The sequence below is a fragment of the Formica exsecta genome, unplaced genomic scaffold (assembly GCF_003651465.1).
Source record: "Formica exsecta isolate Colony F162 unplaced genomic scaffold, ASM365146v1 scaffold81, whole genome shotgun sequence".
Taxonomy (NCBI): domain Eukaryota; kingdom Metazoa; phylum Arthropoda; class Insecta; order Hymenoptera; family Formicidae; genus Formica; species Formica exsecta.
This window is the reverse complement of record NW_021853581.1, coordinates 461,569-467,937: the sequence shown is the minus strand read 5'-3', so window position 1 is coordinate 467,937 and position 6,369 is coordinate 461,569. Positions and strand designations below refer to the sequence as shown.

The 6,369-nt window shown below is 33.0% G+C and overlaps 1 pseudogene; it reads right to left on the bottom strand.

Moving 5' to 3' along the window:
- The window catches only part of LOC115244347, an 11,046-nt pseudogene extending 9,846 nt beyond the window's left edge, over positions 1–1,200 (bottom strand).
- Between the last annotated feature and the right edge of the window lie 5,169 nt (positions 1,201–6,369).

The following is a 6,369-nucleotide window of genomic DNA, read 5'->3' as shown; positions in this document are numbered from 1 at the left end:
TATATTGCAATTGGAGGGAAAAGGTATACTATATTGGAGAAAATGCTTAAAAAAAATACAATCGCACGAAAAAAGATGAATGAAGGAGCGATGGCACGACAAAATAAATTATTTGATATTTTGGGTAACCTACTTCAGAAATAATAATATGTGGCATAAGTTGTTTATTCTAAGGAAATTATATTTAGCACAAAAGAGAATAATTATTTTTCTATATTACTTTTTAAAAAAGTAGTCATTAATTTTAAGAAAACTATTCAGTTATTTTAAATAATTATTAGTAAAATATTATTGATATCAATTTCTTTAGAAAATTCAGACAGGAATTATAGAGTCGAAAAATATAACCGAAAATAATTTCTCAACACTTTACTTTTCGATTTTACATAAATCATAAATTCTCATACCGTGCCAGGGAAATTAATTCCGAGAGAATATCTTCTAGACGACTATCTGTCACTATAATTTTTCTCTTAATTCTCGGATAGTACGATCGACGAAAGACCGACGACGACGATCGTGTGCGAACTTGATATTTCCCCGCTTATTGTTTACTCACATCGAAGATGGTGCGGTACTCCAGCATGTAGAAGAACGATATCATGAATACTGTCTTTCTCGTCGTAATTCGGTCCTATTTAAAGGTTCCGATAAAACGGCACAACTCGCCACCCGAAAATAACACAAAAGAACGCGCATATTCTGGCAAACATCATCATCATTGCCTCATACGGGAGTTTGCGCACGCGTGTGCATGCTCTCCGTCTGCTACGCAATTTTTGTCTTTTGGCCCGAAAAAGTACACTTTTTTCTCACCTGTCGATTTTCCGACAAACATCATATCGTGTTCATCCCATACGCGAGGACCCGGCTCTTCTCACATGCGTTTGTTTTGAAAATGGTTTGCGCTTTGTCTCGACACTCGTGACAATCGAGAGTCGCGATAAAAACGCAATTTGGCGAAATTGCAAAATGTTTTGAAAATATGCGTAAGAAATAAGATGACTTGTGATTTTCTAAGAATGGCTTACTACGTGCGTCGCATATTCTGCTCCATTTCTGTTGCCAATTTGTCGTCAGATTGCGCGCGCGCAGATCTTGCGCGGTTTCTGCCGCCAATGTGGCATGAAACTGCATTGTGCCGATCCTGCTTGGTTTCTGCTGCACACAGAAAAATACATACTATATACAAGTAAATATTACTTGTTTCAAGTATTTCATAAGTACATATATCCGCAAATCTATCATAAGTTCATCATAAGCATCAAATTTATTCAAAATATATTCTGAATCCTAATAAATATGATATATTTCAATCAAGAATATTAAATTATATAATATCTTAATAATTTTAACTCACGAGGATTTCAACTCACTCTCTTTTTTTAATTCCATGTTCTTCAATTTTTATTTTATAATACTTTTTGATAAATCTAATAATTTTAGTGTTGTTTTAAGTTTTTTGGTGAAAATTATTTGTTTTATTTTGTGCGATTTTCTTCAAAACGAAGCAAAAACGAGCAAATCTCTAAAGGACTTTTTGTCTTAGTTTATCAGTCCCCTACACACTCCTAAAGTTTTGACATTTAAATTGGGAACACCCTGTATAATAGCGGAGCAACAACTCTCTCTCTCTTTCACTCCCGTTGTCTACAACTACGCCTTTTGGTAAGTTCACTGATCCTATGATCCGAAATTAAACTGAATTTCTCTAAATTTCCTCGACACTTTGTTACACCGCGTAAATTCTGTCGAGAGCATTTGCGGTGATGACATTAAAGTCAACGAGACGAGGGGATAAGGAGTAATTTTTCTTGGGAAAAATATCTCTTTGCAATTACTTTAAAAAATAACTTGTTTCAGAATCATTTGGAAAATATGAAGAAAATTCGACAGCACTCATGCAATCTCATTTTTTTAAACAAACGTACATAAATAAAAAATTGCTTATAATAATAAATTATTATAATATTAAATATATATGTATTATTATATTATTAATATTATTATTATTATAAAAATATAAATATACAATACGTATATATTTTTCCCATTACGAGAAAAAGTGTAATAATAGTCTTCTTGAAACAGACAAAGGAGGCAACGACTCGTTTCGATATAACATTAACACACTCGGGATATAATAAAAGAAAAAAAAAGGCGGGCACATTTTTTTAGCAGTACTTTTATTAGGAAATACTTTGCACTTATTAAATGCGCCTTATATTCATAATTAATTTTAATTATAATTATTGTTATAGCATTGTCCTATCTCTCTACTTAGAAGCATGCTTTCACTAACACATGTTACACGATCTTAAAATTATAAGCATTTTTTTTTCTCGTCCCTTAAAATACAGCTTACACAGTAATTACGTAAATTAAACAACAATACTTGATGAATGTCACAATGCCAACAAATGCGCAGAGTTTCGAATTACAGTCCCTCAGCTTTTTGTTTCGAGAACGTCATGTAATGAAATTCTTCGGGTATCTCATCAAGATTAAGGTCAAAATCAAAAGATCGTCAAAATATATAGAATGAGGAGGGGTGGGGACGGGAAGGGGGATACGGTGCATCGTCCGGATCGCGAGGACGACTGCTCCACGCGATTCTTTGTTGCTGGGATTTTACTGGACAACTCATCCAATATGTATATGTATATATATGTATATATCGCGTATATAATTATACAATTTTATATAATTAAGTCTAGATTTTTTTTTTTCTTCAGTAAGGATCTCTTACGACCGAATACGAATCATATATGGATGTTAATCATTAAAGTAAAATAATGATAATTATTATCTCTGATAATATGTGAACCGCGGCAATAAACTTAGTATATTCCCTCGGCACACACGCTCTTTTCACCACTCTCTTTTTTTTTATCTTTAGCTCTCGGAAGTCAAGGTTACTTTCAAAAGTACTTCAGATACATGACCATCAAGACATCTCCTTCGTTGCGCCTAAAAAAATTCTCTTTCTTCCTTTCTCTCTCTCTCTCTCTCTGTCTCTCTCTCTCTCTCTCTCTCTCTCTCTCTCTCTCTCTCTCCGACGCAACTCTTATCTATCTACGCTCAAAAATCTCATTCTCAAATTACACACTTAACATTGTCGCTATAATTACTTTTTTTTTTTGTTACTCGCCCTTTCTTACTCTCATTCTCTCTCTTTCACTCTCTTTTTCTCTTCCGTCGTAATGCACGTTATGTGCCTCTCTATATAACAATACGACACCCGTAACCGATTTTATTAAGATCTTACACCCTGACGGTGATCTTACATGCGAATTATAAAAGCTGGTTTGTTACGATCAACAAACCGAACGGCACGGTATGTTTTTGCGAATTGTAATTACAGTCGCGAGACGAGTTCGGGATCTCCTTCGATCCTCTCGTCTCTTATTTATATGTCTCTTCTGTACTTTGTGTACACATGTATGTATGCGTGTATGCATGTATGTGTATGTATATATGTGCGCATATGCGTCGTATTTTCGCGTACACATGCGTGTCTTTCGCCGTATTACACTGAATCCGCACGTCTTCGGCGTCCCACATTCAGAACGCGCATACAACGATAACCAAGTGCTCTCCAACAAATCCAAATACAAATCGTCGCTCTTTAAAATCGGTGTCTTCGTATTCAAAGCTTATTCGTAATAATGCCGTATCCCGCAAGATCGAATCTATTTGCTAATGTGATGCTAATTCATTGCACATATTCATGTTCGAAACATTTAGCATGCACTAACAGTCGCTGTGCAACAAGATAATTCGTTATATGATGTTAAGAGGTTTCGTTGAGACACACGATAGCATTATTATCTTTCGAATACGAAGACTAACAAAGGAATTGCGAAAGAGCGCCAAAGTATTCGGGAAAAATGGATATGTATTAAGAGACTCTTGGTCCCTTATCGATGTTATACTGAATTATGAAGCGAGAAATCAGTTTGAGAATAAGTTTTTTTTTTTTTTTTTTTTTTTTAATACATCGAAATAAATAAGTTTTTTTTTTAGACAGGACTACTCGTGTTCGATAATATAGATTAACAAAATACTACGAAAACTCTCTTTTTGTTTCGTTAATTAATAAATAGCAATAAATCTTGGTCAATCCTCGTAAATTCCATTTTCTTAGATGGAATTATACGTCCATTTATTAATACAGGATAACGAAAAAAAGGAGTTTTTGTGTTTTACTAATTTATATTATCGAAGACAAGTGATACAAGAAAACTTATTTACTTCAATATATTTCGTAAGAAAAAAAAACTCGTAATTTTTCGCTTCTAATGTCAATAAGGGACCAATAGCCGTTAACACGCGTTAAAGTGAATCTTGAATACAAGTTTTCGAGAACAACGCAAGATATACATTTGTGTAGTAATAATAAGTGTGACTATATTCTACAGGATGCTTAAGGATCTAAGGATCCGTTAAACGGATGCAGTCGAAGGCTTTCGCATACGCGATTGTATAATACTGGAATCGCGCGCTTCGGACAACTAGCGCGAAGGAGGAAACTGAGTAACTGAGTCTTACGGAGAACGATCCAAGTGTCAGCGGCGACGGCGGTTCAATGTAATATGGCACACACTCCTGATATATCATCCTTATAAAGCTCTAATATATAATCATATTTTAGATTTATTACTCTTACGGAATCTATAATTATAGAAAATTGAACTTTTACAAGTCAATCGCATTGTTTGTCGCTACAAATCATTTACGAAACACTAAAGCAAATTTTCATCGTAAATTTTCGTCGTAAATAGGCAAGCAACTATATATATGTTACCGATCTCTTAGAAAAAAAAACTAATTTATATGAAAGAATGTAATGGTCTCGAGAACATTCATCTTTCCGACGTAATACAGAATATAAACGGCCAAATTAAATAGAATAATTTCACAAAAATATTCTTGTGGAGTATTTCGCGACAATTATTTTATTCTTTTTTATTAAAAAATTATGCACGCCCGTAAGCTCACATGCAAAGTATTACATCGGAAAGTTCACTACATAATGTTTCCAGCTATATCTATAACGCAAATCACTAATAATAAAAACTTAAGCTAAAAAGAGGTTGTATAAAAATACTTACTTATACACATATATGGATTTATGTTGTCAAACTCGATAATGTAATCGTGTATATAGCGTGTATAATGTAGTCGTATATATAATATACATATAATCCAAAAAATAACAAAAATTAAACGACAAATTATCCATCACGATCGCATCGATTACGCAATTACAGATCTCATCTGTGTGTTTATGTGTGTTGTGTTTTTCAATTGCATTGCCTATTTAATTCTCGGTAACTGTAAAAAATAGACTTAAAAATAAGTGATTCGAGGTTCGATCGATTCTAGAGTTATGATTCTATCTACAAATAATAATACCATCGTAAAAACGGAGAGACCAAAGCGATACAGTGTAATTAAATATAATATAAACTGCCTCAAAATGGCTACTTATTTACTGCTATTAATAGTGGCTATTATGATAATAGTCATTAAGTATCGTTCATACTTCTTTGATTGTGGTTTAGTTACATACTTTAAGACATTATGATACACATGTGAGTATGACACGGATTTCCACTAAAAATATTTGTTAGATACGCTGAGCATTAATGACTTAAGCACTGTACTAAATTCACATAAAATGTATTGTATTATTATTAGAAAACTAATTATTTTTCATTGGTTTGAAATACTGGTTTAATAGATCCGTATAAAATATCTGTCAACTGGAACTCTTAGAACAATGATTTACACGATATATTAATTCTTCATTGAAAAGAATGCTATATATGAGTAAGTCATTACAGTTCAATTATCTTTCAGTTACTGGACATTACAACAGGCAACAATTGTAAATCGTGCTTTTACTTCGCGTTAGCATACATCACAATGTCCAATATGCGACTAATTTTTCTTTTCTCTCTCCGATATTTCGATATCGTAAAACACAAGTAGAGAAACAATCAATTGCGTTAAATATGTAATAATCGCATAAAGAAATGAAATAAATGAGAATAAATACAATTATGTAAGATCTGTGACATATATGTTTCGATTAAATGTTCAACTTTACTTCTTGAGAAAGTGTTTCATCGTCAGTCGGATGGCAGCAGTCTTACTGCAATCGATAGTAGCTCTAACAAGCCTTCTAAGTTAGATTAGTTTCTTCCTTTACATGTATCTTTTGTATAATATTGTCTAATATAAATAAATTAATGATCCAGTGTATGAGGCCAGAGAAAGGCAGTTACACACTCTAAGTGATAGAGATAAACTTTATTCTCTATATGTGTTATTGTTCATGTCCGCTTTAGTTTTGTATCTGGC